This window comes from Pipistrellus kuhlii, unplaced genomic scaffold (assembly GCF_014108245.1).
Source record: "Pipistrellus kuhlii isolate mPipKuh1 unplaced genomic scaffold, mPipKuh1.p scaffold_m20_p_3, whole genome shotgun sequence".
NCBI lineage: Eukaryota > Metazoa > Chordata > Mammalia > Chiroptera > Vespertilionidae > Pipistrellus > Pipistrellus kuhlii.
Genome location: NW_023425529.1, coordinates 87,629,353 through 87,643,433, shown reverse-complemented (window position 1 = coordinate 87,643,433; position 14,081 = coordinate 87,629,353). Strand labels below are relative to the sequence as shown.

Genomic DNA, 14,081 nt, shown 5'->3' with positions numbered 1-14,081 from the left:
GGTGCTAGATCAGCTGATTTCAGCCCCCAGGAAGTTTCCCAGCTGAGGCCCAAAACATAATAAAATAGAGAAGTCATCCAGCTGTGCCCTCCCCAAATTCCTGACCCATGGAATCCCCAAGGATAATAAAATGATTGCTTTATGCCATTAAGTTTGGAGTTGCTTATAACAAACCAGGACAAATGTGTACTAAACATCTCAAATAGTTCCCTGAGCAAACTCCCAGTTATCCTTCCTCACTTCCCCATCCTCCCTGTCCTCTCACCCCCAAAACTCTGTTCCTACAACAGTCTCTTTCAGTTCAGTACAATCCTCCATCCCCACTTCCTTTCTTCCTTCACACCCAATAAGTTAGGACATCCAGTGGGCTCTACCTTTAAAATATATTCAGAAGTTAGTCATTTCATCCCACCTTCACTGCTGTCACCCTGGTCCAAATCTCCATCATCTTTCACTTGAAATACAGCAATACAGCAATAGCTTGCTAACCAGCTGCCAAAGTAACCCCTTTAAAATGTTGTATCATGTTATTCTGCTCCAAATCCTCCTGCAGTTTCCCCTTTCACTGGGAGTAAAAGCCAAAATGGTCTTAAAAGGACCTATAAGAAACTACTATCCATGTTACCCTTCTATCTTCACTTCTGACTCACTCTTCTCTGCCCACATGGAACTTCCTGCCATTTTTCAAATACTCCAGGCACATTTCAGGACCTGGAATTCTTTCCCATCAAATTCTGCATAGCTGCTGGCTCCTCACTGTATAAGTTTATGCCCAAATGTGAGCCCTACACACAAACCATCCCATGTGAAATTCTATCACCACCACTATACTCCCCACAACAAGAGTAGCAAGATTTATAATAACACAGGATGGACAGTTACATTAGAATTACAGGTAAATATTTTTTATTGAATTCATTGGAGGTGATATTGGTTAATTACATAGGTTTCAGGTGTATATTTCTATAATGCACCATCTGTATACTATATTGTGTGTTCACTACCCCAAGTCAAGTCTCCTTCCATCACCATTTATGCCTTTAGCCTCTTCTACCTCTCCATCCCTCTTCCCTCTTGCAATCCCCATACTGCGTTATTTGAAGTGAGGTCACTTGGCTCCATTTTCTGGACAATTTCACCTGAGGTTAACACTCAGCCAGCACCCCGGGAACTATGTAAGCTGTGGGAACATCTTCTCAAAGGGCCTCCAGTTTCCTGTCATAACACGGGGCCACAATGATGTGGAAAATCTTGTCTGGGGACAGATTCTGCCGTCTGGCAAAGTAATCCTTCACCAGAGAGCCCATGATCTGCTGGGAGACTTGGCCGTTCAGAGGTGGGGGTGATGGGGTGACTCGGCACCTGCTCTGCATATCGGACCCAGCCGGGGCAGCAGAGGTCAGCATGGGTAGCCGGGGCTCTTCCTCAGGTGCTGGCAGCACCGATGCACACATTCCCTCTGACTCCAGGATGCTGAAGTCCGCAGCTATCTTCACGCCAAAGACAGTGTGCCCCAAGGCTTTTGAGAAAGCTGCAGAGTCTTTTTGGATGCATCAGTGGCCCTGAGGCTAAATTTAGCAGTGAAAAAAAAGGCAGAGACTAAGAACAAAGGGACACTGCCAGCACCTTGTGCTGTGAGGTATCACATCTCTTATGAAGGTTCAGAACATGGAAGAAGTCCTTTGTGTTCTGTTGAGAAACTTGAACTCCTTCCTCTGCGGTCACACAACTGCCACATGTCAGGCTGTCACTTGGCATCGGCCAACTTGTGGAATTCTCCCTTCTCTCCATTCTTGTGAGCTGGACTCGGGACGTTGACTGCGGCATTCTCTTGGTCATCTTTGTGTGTGTGTGTGTGTGTGTGTGTGTGTGTGTGTGTATTTTTCCCCAAAACGTTACAAAGTTTATGTGAATATAACGTAAAGGATGCAGCTCCTTTGTGGGAACAGGGAAGGAAGGGGTGGTTAAGAAGGCACACGGAGCTGCAGCAAGCACCAGCTGTGGGGAGGGCCAGGGGGAGAGGAGGTTGGCACTGGGGCTGAGGCCCTAGAGTCGTTGCTGGGGAAGTAGGATCCCCTTTGAGTGCCAGGTTGTGAGGCTGAACTAACTGGTCAAACTGCGGCAGAGGGGAGTGGCTATATCAGCCGTCTTTGGTGCTGTCTACCCTTTTCCACCCCAGCTCTGTTGTAAAACCCCAGAGCCCTGGATTCCAGAGGGCCCATCCAGAGAAGAGGGTGAGAGGAAGTGAGTAGGACAAGTTGAAAGCTGATATGCCTGTGAGCTGAGGGATGGCAGAGACAGTGGTGAGAGGTAGCGGGAGAAGGGTTCTCATACACACCCTTCTGACAGGGCCACAGGTGGAGGAGGCCAGCGGAGTAGGGTAGGCATGAGGCACCATGGCTCAGCCTCTTGGGCATCCCTGTCTGTCCTCTGCAGTGCACATGGAGGAAAGGGGCTGCCTCTGAGGAGGGGCCGGGCCAGGCCAAGCGACCATCTTGAGTTCTGGCTGAGGTGCCATCTAACTGGTGATGGCAGAGGGCCCAGTGCCTTCTCACTTCTCGAAGAACATGTAGTCAATGAGGAATGTGGCTCCCAGCAGTACAGCCTTCACTCTCACGCCCAGATCCAGGGGAAATGATGCAACCCAAAGTCATCTGCATCCGGGAGGGCTTCTTGGAGCAGCTCCCCGCCCCCGCCCCCACTGCTTACTAATGCGGCCCTCACTGTGGGACTCATCCTGAGTCCTCACCTCTAAGTCTCCTCCAGCAGGGCCCCACCACTCGCAGGATCATGTATGGCGATCCGCGTCTTGAATGGAGAACTTGGGAGGAAGGGATGCCAGGTCTGCAGCTCGTGGCCACTGTACTTCCATCTCTCGATCCCCGGGGTCCATCAGATGAACGTGAAGGGGCTGGCCATACCGCAGCACAGACGTGCACAGCAGTTCTCTCTTCAGCGCCGGACCCAGGGCTGTCCAGCCCGAGCACACTTCATATTGGATCCTTGTCTCCCAGCCCAGGAGTGTTTCCCTTCGCACAGCCCTCTGGTGAATCAGGATTTGATCAATTGGCACCAAGAATTCAAGGCCAGAAGGCATCCGGGCAGTGGCAAGAGGGGGGCAGCAGGCCCCAGGGCAATGGGGCCGGACAAGGGAAAGAGTAAAACCGGGCGCAGGGGCAAGCACATGGGCAGGCACCAGCGCCAGTCCGGGTCCAGGATGCTGCACGGGTTCCTGTTACCCAGCGGTCACAGGGCAGGGAGGAGGGGGTGCAGGGGTGTAGCTTGTGGGGGTGGAAGCATCCTGCCATAGGAAAGGGATGAGGTTTGTGGGTTGTCACTATACCGGAAGCTTACTTCTAGAAGTGGAGGCAAACTCAGGGACAGCCTGACAGACACAGAGATGAACAGGCAAACACGAAGAGGCTGTGGCACCAAGCGCCTGCCCAGGGCCTCTGACTCAGGGAGAAACAGAAAGTGTCAGCGGGCGGGCAGAGTGCCTGGGACCCTGGGTTCCCTCTGTGGGGGCCTCCGGTGGAGGAGGCCAGGGAGTAGGGTAGGCATGGGGTACCATGGCCCAGCCTCTTAGGCATCCCTGTCTGTCCTCTGCAGTGCACATGGAGGAAAGGGCTGCCTCTGAGGAGGGGCCAGGCCAGGCCAAAACCGTCTCCTCCCTTCGTTCTCCCGTTCTCCGCGCAGACTGAGAGCTCGGCCTTGTGGGCGGTTTCCTGACCCTCTCTGCATCCCCCGCTCACCTGAAGCCCCTAAAATAGTCAGAGAGGAGGGAAGATAGCGGCGGAAAAGAAGGCCGTGTCTTGAGCCTTGTCCCAAAGCAGGTGGAGGGAGCAGCTGAAACGAGTGGAATTCAGCCCGAATTTGGCGAGGAGACGCAGCTGGTGAGGTAGTTTGCACCCAGGAAGGGCAGAAGTCCCGGAAGTAAGGTAAAATCAAGGTTCTAAGCCGGAGAATCTGCCCAGCCTCTGTGTCCAAAGAGGCAGGGAGAATCTACAGGGTGCAGGGCCGCACCCCTGAGGACATCAGTCTGTGAGAAAATAAAAGGGGGGGGGGGAAAGGGAGAGAGACACCAAGGGGCTGCGCGAGGTTGGGGATTTTGGACCTTGGAGTCTGGATTTTAGATCTGAGCAAACTCTGAAAGGCCAGCTGGATCGCGCAGTCCCGGCAAGAGAGCAGCTCTCGGGGACGCAGTCCCTCCTCGCCCTGGGGCCTATGCCTCTTCCCACTGAACCTGGTTCATGGGACCTTTTGGATACACTTAACTCATGGCAAGGTGCGGGAGAAGGTGTGAGCTTGCGGAATCGGGGAAGAGTGGGTGGTGATCTAGGGGAGGTGGTGGCGGGTCTGTTGCTGAGTCATCTAAGCCCGGTTGCCAGTTTCTCCTGATAGCCCCTCCCTCCAGGCTCCAGGCAAGGAACATAGCCACACCCAGTTCACACCTTGAGTAAAACAAGGAATCTGAATACTCCCTGTGGATATAAGGGCCTAAAGACTAATCATTAGCCCCAGCAACCGAGAAACTGACAAACAGAACAGTACAGACAAATGGAATCATAAGCCAGCCAAAGGAAGACACTCTAGTTTTTTTCACTTTCATTTTTATTTTCCCTTCCTTCCTTCCTTCCTTCCTTCCTTCCTTCCTTCCTTCCTTCCTTCCTTCCATCTTTCTTCCTGTCTTCCTTTCTACCTTTCTTTCTTCTTTTCTTGTTTGTTTTCCTGTTGGTTTTTACTTTTCTTTTATTATTATTATTTTTCATCACTATTTTTTATTTCCTTTTTAACTTTTATACCGTTTTTTAATCAATTTTTTTGTAAATTTATTATTTTTTCTTCTCATTCTCTTTTCTCTCATCCACTTATTCCCTTTCTACTTCCGCAATACTAAATTGAGATCCTCCCCATATTCATCCAATTCTCAATCTTATTTTCACTATATAAGCTTGGATTCACTATATAAGAGGATTGGATTCTGCTCCAATCCTCTTATTCTTTTGTCTTTTATCCCATATATTTTTCTCTCTCTTCCATAGCATTTGTGCTCTCTTTTCTCTGCCCTATCTCTCTTTTCTCAGGGGGTCATTTATACGGGGGTTTTTAGTGTTATGAGTACTTCTGTGCTTAGTTCCCTCAGTGTTGAATCTTGTGGAGGTGAATTTTATCCAGTCAGGCCAATGGGTTTGAGAGCAAGCCACATAACCAGACACCTGGAGAGGAAACTTCATCCACGAAAGGGTCAACAACACCCCAGACCCAACTACAGAGGCAAGAAGAATGTGGCAGTGAGGAAAAGAGCATGAGTGAGTGAGGAAGTAAAAGAAGAGCGTGTGGTCAGGTGGGGTATATGTGTGTGAGTGAATGAGGCACAGTTAGATCCCACAGGACCTTCAGGGCAGGCTAATCAGGCTTGCCTAACTAGGCAGCTTCTGCCACCATCACAAACAGTACCGGAAGGCCAGCTTGTCCTAAAGGGCCTAGACTTTTTGAAGGAAAGAGCTGCTATAACTGGATTCCCAACCTCAACCCCAACCAGAGTGCCCTCAGATAACACCTGGGACTCTACAGCCACTCTGCCAGGGGCACGCTACCTAGACTGCAATCCCACGGTCAAAGAGTCTCCAGCTGCCCAAGGCACAGGCTCCTGTGAGTTTGGAAGCAGCTTCCCCTCAGACTGGGCCAACGCTTTAGCCCAGGGCACTGCAACCACGTGAACAGCAGACACGTGAGCAGCCTGCTCCTGTCCAAGGAACAGCAGGCCCGCAAACAACCCGCCACAGGCTTAAGAACAACAGCTTCATGTGGCCTGCCCCTCTCCAAGGAGCAGCCAGTTCCGCAGCAACCTCATAATCAGCCCAATCCCGTCCAAGGATCAGAAGCTATACGAGCAGCCTCCCCCACCAGCCAGAGGAGGCACCACGGCTGTGAACAACACCCACCAGAGGAACTGCTGCCAACTGAGAAGCAGCTGCTAATTATAGAGCAACTGCAGCCAGAGAAGCTACTGCCACCCAAGGAGTAGCCCCCTGCACAGCTCGACATCTAGATCAATTGGTGAGACCAAAAATGGGTAAACAAAGATGCCACCAAAGGAAAGAAAAGGAGGAAACACCAGAAAAGCAGCTAAGTGAAACAGAGGCATGCAATATGTCAGAAAAGGAATTCAGAATAAGGGTCATAGAATTCATAAATTGGATGGAAGAAAAAATTAACACTTTATGCAAGAGTCAAGAAGAAATGGATGAAAAAATCAACAACTTATGTAAGAATAAAGAAGAAATGAAGAGTGATATAGCTGCAATAAAAAACTCCATGAAAGGTTCAACAGTAGACTAGGCGAAGTGGAGGATAGAATCAGTGAACAAAAAGACAGGGAAGCAAAACACAGCCAAACTGAATTGCAATTGGAGAAAAAAATTAAAAGACAGGAGGAGAGCCTAAAGGAACTATGGGACAACATGAAACGAAGCAACATAAGAATAATAGGGGTGCCAGAACAACAGGAAGAAGAACAAGGGTTAAAAGAAATATTTGAAGAAATAATGTCAGGAAACTTCCCTGATGTAGCAAAGAAAAAAGTCATACACGCTCAGAGTCTCAAACAGGATGAACCCGAAGAGATCCACACCAAGACACATCATAATTACTACGGCAAATATTCTAGACAAAGAGAGAATCTTAAAGGCTTCAAGAGAGAGACAGAAAGTTATATATTGTACAAGGGAACCCCCATTAGATTATCAAATGATTTCTCAACAGAAACACATCAGGCCAGAAAAAAATGTAAGGAAATCTACAAAGTGATGCAAACCAAGGGACTGAATCCAAGAATACTTTATCCAGCAAGGTTATCATTCAAAATTGAAGGGCAAATAAGGAGATTCAAAGACCAAAAAAAAAAATGCTAAGGGAGTTTATCACTACCAAGCCAGCAATGAAAGAAATGCTAAAGGAACTGGTATAAAAAGAAAAGAAGAAACACAGTCTCAAAAAATAAAAATGGCTATAAACAATTACCTTTCAATAATAACCTTAAATGTAAATAGACTAAATGCTCCAATCAAAAGACATCGAGTGTCTGGATAAAAAAAACATGACCAATATATATGCTGTCTACAAGAGACCCACCTCAGAAAAAAGGACTCATACAGATTGAAAGTGAAGGGATCGAAAAACATCTTTCAGGCAAATGGAAGTGAAATAAAAGCTGGGGTAGCAGTACTTATTTCTGACAAAATAGACCTCAAAGTAAAGGCCATAACAAAAGATAAAGAAGGCCACTTCATAATAATAAAGGAATCAATACGATAAGAGGATATAACCCTGATAAACATATATGCACTCAATGCAGGAGCACCCAAATACATTAAAAAATCTTCTGGAAGATATCAAGGGAGAAACTGACAATAATACAATCATAGTAAGAGACTTTCATACACCACTGACATCACTGAATAAATCAACTAGACAAAAAAAAAAATCAGCAAATAAACGGTAATTCTAAATGACTCACTAGATCAGGATGTGAAGGCGATCTGGCTGTGACATCTGTCACCCCATTGATCGCCAGGGTTGATTCAGCTGATCTGGCTGGCTAGGCGATGACCCCCTCCTCCCTCACTGATCCATGTGCGTCCCTCCCGCACCTGTGCGCTCAGCCGAAGAGGACGACTTTCCCCCAAGAGGAGAGGACCGGTCTTCGGTCAAGGGTATACGAGTAGCTGCGCTCCCCTGCTAGAACCTCCAAACAACTTCTAAATGACTCACTAGATCAGATAGACTTAATTGACATCTTCAGAGCATTTTACCCCAAAGCCACAGAATATACATTCTTTTCAAGTGCACTTGAGACATTTTCAAAAATAGACCACATATTGGATCACAAAATCTCCCCAAATTAAAAAAGATTGAAATCATATCAAGCATTTTTTCAGACCACAATGGCATATTAGAAATAAACTATAATAAAAACACTCCAAAAAATTTAAACACTTGGAAGCCGAATAGCATGCTATTAAACAATGATTGGGTTAACAATGAGATCAAAGAAGAAATTAAAAACTTACTCAAGAAGATACTAAAAATCTCAATAGGCTGATAACTATGGAAGAAATTGAAGCAGTCATCAAAAATCTTCCAGCAAACAAAGCCCAGGGCCAAATGGCTTCACAAGGGAGTTTTACCAAACATTAGAGGAAGAACTAAAACCTATCCTCCTCAGACTATTCCAGAAAATTCAAGAGGAAGAAACACTTCCAAGCTCCTTCTATGAAGCCAGCATCACCCTCATACCAAAACCAGATAAAGATAACACAATGAAAGAGAATTACAGGCCAATAATCCTCATGAACATAGATGCCAAAATCTTCAACAAAATTCCAGCAAATTGGATCCAGCAGTACATCAGAAAGATCATACACCATGATCAAGTAGAATTTATCCTGGGGATGCAAGGATGGTACAATATTCGTAAACCAATAAATGTGATACAGCACATAAATAAATTGAGAGATAAAAATCACATAGTCATATCTAAAGATGCAAAAAAAGCATTTGACAAAATCCAACACCCTTTCTTGATAAAAACTCTCAGCAATGTAGGAATAGAAGGATCATATCTCAACATAATAAAAGCCAAATATGACAAACCCACAGCCAACATCATACTCAATGGGCAAAAACTAAAACCATTTCTTCTAAGAACAGGAACAAGACAGGGATGCCCACTCTCACCACTCCTGTTCAACATAGTGCTGGAAGTACTAGCTATAGCAATGAGAGAAGAAGAAGAAATAAAAGGCATCCAAATTGGAAAAGAAGAAGTAAAACTCCTTATTTGCAGATGACATGATATTGTACATAGAAAACCCTAAAGACTCCACAAAAAATTACTAGACTTACTAAATGAATTTGGCAGAGTAGCAGGATACAAAATAAATGCCAAGAAATCTATGGCATTTCTATACACCAATAATGAACTTACAGAAAGAGAGACTATAAAAGCAATCCCATTTACCATCACACCAAAAAAAATTAAGATACTTAGGAATAAACTTAACTAAGGAGAAAAAAGACCTATATGCGGAAAAACTACACAACTCTGAAAAAAGAGATAGAGGAAGACATAAACAGATATTCATGGATTGGCAGAATCAACATAATCAAAATGTCCATACTACCCAAAGCAATCTATAAATTCAATGCACTTCCCATTAAAATACCAACAGTATATTTCACAGACTTAGAACAAACTTTACAAAAATTCATCTGGAATAAAAAAAAAAGACTCTGAATAGTTATAGCAATCCTGAGAAAGAAAGCAAAGTAGGAGGGATCTCAATACCAGATATCAAGCTATATTACAAAGCAACTGTTCTCAAAACTGCCTGGTATTGGCACAAGAACAGACATATAGATCAATGGAATAGAATAGAGAACCCAGAAATTGATACAAATCGCTATGCTCAATATTTGACAAAGGAGGCATGAACATACAATGGAATCAAGACAATCTCTTCAATAAATGGTTTTGGGAAAATTGAACAGATACATGCAAAAAAAATGAAACTAGATCACCAACTTACGCCATACATAAAAATAAATTCAAAATGGATCAAGGACTTAAACATAAGAAGGGAAACCATAAAAATACTAGAGGAATCTATAGGCAGAACATATGCTCTGCCTATAGATTCCTGACATATGCTCAAAGAACTTCTTCATTGATACTGCTCCTAGGGCAATGGAAGCTAAAGAGAAAATAAACAAATGGGACTACACCAAAATAAAAAGCTTTTGCACAGCAAAGGAAACCATCAATAAAACAAGAAAGCCCACACACATGGGAGAACATATTTGATAATGATATCAACGATAAGGGTTTAATGTCCAACATTTACAGGGAACTCATGCAGCTCAACAAAAAGAAGATAAACAACCCAATCAAAAAATGGGCAACTGATCTAAATAGACACTTTTCAAAAGAAGACAGAAGGAAGGCCAAGAGACATATGAAAACCTGCTCAAAGTCTCTAATCATCAGAGAGATGGGAATCAAAACCGAGGTACCATCTCACACCTGTCAGAATGGCTATTATCTGCAAGTCAACAAATGATAAATGCTGGTGAGGATGCCGAGAAAAAGGAATCCTCGTGCACTGCTGGTGGGAATGCAGCCTGGTGGAGAACTAAAAATGGAACTCCCATTTGACCCAGTGATCCCACTTCTAGGAATATATTCCAAAAAAACTAGAAACATCAATCAGAAAAGATATATGCACTCCTATGTTCATAGCAGCACAATTCACCATAGCTAAGATTTGGAAACAGCCTAAGTGCCCATCAGCAGATGAGTGGATTAAAAAATTGTGGTACATCTACACAATGGAATACTACGTTGCGGTAAAAAGGAAGGAGCTCTTACCACTTGCAACAACATGGATGGAGATGGAGAACATTATGCTTAGTGAAATAAACCAGACAGAGAAAGATAAATATCACATGATCTCACTCATTTGTGGAATATAATGAACAACATAAACTGATGGGTAAAATATATATATTGACAGAGAAATGCCAATCAGAACGTATAACCTCAGGGAAGAAATTGTGAGGTAACCAGAAACTCAAGAAACTCTAGCCTTACTAGCAACCATCAGATGTCTGGTAATATTACCTGGGGCAAATGGGGAAGTATTTTGGACTTATGCTCCTGACACTTCACAGGTAAAACCCCTTACATGGGCTGATCCCATACCTAATGTAGTCACCAATAATACCAAATACCTTGGTCATCCATGAGGATCATGGGAGGGGCAAGAAAGTATAATTACACAGGGATTTCCACCCAGCTTCCCTTTTGTATAACCCAAAATCAAAACACTGCCCCTTTGTGTGTAAAATTAAAGAGAGGTTTATGGCTTGTGTGGACACCAAAGAAAGGGTGTCACTACTATCACTACTAGCCCCTGGGAGAGGTGCAGAAAATGTAACTAAGACCTGGTCCATAGAAGAAATGGACAGCCAGTATGAAATGGAATCACCATGGTCTTGAACAAAGAATACCCTTACATGATAATATTCTACAGTGTCATTAAAAATTTTCCCAGACTTGTGTTACCCCAATTACTTATAATAGTACCTTGAACCCTTGGGGATCAATAAAAAATCATATTTTTGGTACTTGGAGACAAAGGTAACACATCTCTTGATATTCTAAAATTACAACAGCATAATATACAATTATCCCAAGCAAACTTACAAACTAACTCTTTGAATGTCTGGCAGCAATTTAAAAAGGACATGAAAGGATTTAATCCCTTCCATTGTGTAGAGGGCCCCTGGGGAGGCACCTGAGCATTCTATATTGGCCCCTTTTGCCCTTTGGGCCAAGAGAGACCCTCTTCTCACAATCCAATTGCCCGTAGCTGCTGCCTGAGCTTTCTGTTCATGTCAAGGTTGAAGCCTCGTGATGACTGGTACCATGGCTCTGTCTCTTATCCAGTGCTCAGTGCTAGAGCCCCACCAACAGGCGAGGGGATCCTAAGGCAGCAGCTGGACATGGAAGCCACGGGGTCATAGAATACCAAGGAGACAGAACTGAACCTCACATCACCCTGCTTGGCCCCAGAGGATGGCTGGTTAGCCAGAGACAGGTAAGATTCCTCAGGGAAGGAACAACCTAAGTCAGGCACAGCTGAAGAGGGGCCATCAGGAGAGACCTTGGGGGTCAACTGAGATGGGGCACAGACCCTCACTCCTCCAACTTTGCAGGGGTCTGAAACTTCACCCCTGCTGAGGGAGTCTCCTGCCCCCATGGCTGCTTATCTTCCCATGCCCAGCTCAAATCGGGACCTGGGTAAAAGACAGAGAGTTGGCTGACAGCAGCTGCCCTCTCACTACAAGACTTATTTGAATTGTCTTGTAAACATGGTGTGGGGAAGTGGGTTTTTGATATCTAAATCCAGCCTACCACCAGGAATACTCAGGACCGACTCAAGAAGACAAATAATCCTTTCCCCTAATATTTACACGGTAAAATAAGATTGTTTTAGAGTAACAAATTTGACAATAAAATAGTAGACAAGTTTTCAGGCTAATTTAAATTGGCTAATTGAAATAAGTGAATATTCTAAAAAAAACTAATTGCACTGGACAAAAAACTGTTCCTAAAGTGTTAACTAAAATTTTTATTGGTAGCTCATCTCAGGATAAAATCTCGCAACAGGAAATGAACCTAAAGCATATTATAGTGCAAAAAATTAAAATTTAAAGGCTATCAAGACTACATAAAATTTTCAAAATTTAAATCAAAAATTGGGGAAGCAGAATAATATCATGTAAGGAAAAATATCCTGTAAGTAAATTACATCTAGAAAATTTGTACTTTAGAAAATTAATTGTAATGCTAACAGCAAGACACCCATGAAAAACACACATGGTGTCAAAACAAGCCAGAGGAAAATCATTTGGGCAAAAAATGAAAAAGGATCCCAAGTCAAATTTATAGAAAATATTCCTTTATTAACTTTTGGTCGAGAATATGTTTGTATATTTTCAGAAAACAACTCCAAGACCATGTGGATTCTGACAACAGAAAGGAATTGACAGGGACTACTCCAACCATGAAGACAGAAGAGAAGCAGTCCAGAGATGGAAGACGCTGACGACGCCTTGCCATAATAGCAGTCAGCAGCTGTGTATCACTGCAGGTTGTCCAGGACCAAACCAGAGAGGGTTGGACCTGCATTACCACCATTTGTCCACCATCCAGAACTGAAATATCATTGCAGACATGTACACATACGGAACTGTTTGACATTGAAATTGGGTCTCAAAAGAACTGTTGGCCCAGAAGGAAACTCGCTACAGACCGATTCGTATGCCTTTCAGCATAATGATTATTGCTTGTCTCATTTTTGATTCTTATATTTCCAGTAGGACATGATCTCACTCATCTGGGAGAAATGGTCAACAACATAGACTGATGAACAAGAACAGACCCAGAGATAAGGAGCCATGGATCAGACTGTTGGACCTCAGAGGAAGGATGGGGATAAGAGGGAGAGATCAACCAAAGGACTTGTGTGCATACATATAAGCCTAACCAGTGATAAAGGACAATAGGGGGGTGGGGACATGAGTGGGGAGGGGTGGAGGATTGGAATGGGGGTTGAGGACAAATATGTGATACCTTAATCAATAAATTTTAAAAAATAAAAAATAAAAAATAAATAAAATAGAGTGCCCAGTGCCCAGAGGCTCCTGAGAGCTCATGGAGGTGGGCCCTTGCTCGCGGTTTTTTTTTGTTTGTTTTTTACTACATTCCTTCCATGTGCAGTGATCACATTTCTTCTGGAGCAGAACAGGTGGCAGGGGCTCGAGTGACCTGGAGGAGGCATGGAGAGAGCAGTCACCGCTGTTCACCGCTGGCGGTATCCTTTTTTCCTTGTGGAGCATCTAGGGAGGGGAAGTGGCCGCAGTGCCCAAGGCCGAGTTCCAGGAGGCAGGCAGTGCGGTCTGGATCATGCCGGCAGCACAGGTCTTTTGGTGCCGGGCCTATCCTCTTGAGAATGAACCTGCAAGATTACTAAGGAAGCCTGTCCCCAGTTCTGCCCCTCGTCCAACCGATTAATTGGAGTCTGAGGGCAAGAGGAAAACCAAGAGGGCTGCCACTGATTGATCAGCTCCTGCTCCCTCTGCTCCCTAGACTGCTGTTCGGTCATCAGTCCGGTTATTTAGGTTGTGACTGCATCTGGCTTTTTATATATTAGGACTTTACAGATGGGTCCCTAACCATGCACTTGCTAAAGGGAGGGCAGGATGGTGTAGGGGGTTGGGTTGGGAGGGTGGGGGAGAGAATACTGTTTTTGACCATTCCGAGCACAGGAGATGAAAGCAATAAAGCTGTAGTATCTTCATTTGTCAGAGTGTATCAGATGTAACATCAGCCTAACTTTAACAGCATTTTTAATGTTTTCTCCTAAGAAATTTAAATTCCTAAACACATCCTCAATTCTGAGCAGACTAGTCTCCCTTTAATTTATGATTCTGTTTTTTTTCAAGATCCTTCTACA

The 14,081-nt window shown here is 44.4% G+C and overlaps 1 pseudogene; it reads right to left on the bottom strand.

Annotated features, from left to right (window-relative positions):
• Positions 1-2,372: 2,372 nt before the first annotated feature.
• Positions 2,373-13,730, bottom strand: LOC118729572 (annotated as a pseudogene).
• Positions 13,731-14,081: the final 351 nt, after the last annotated feature.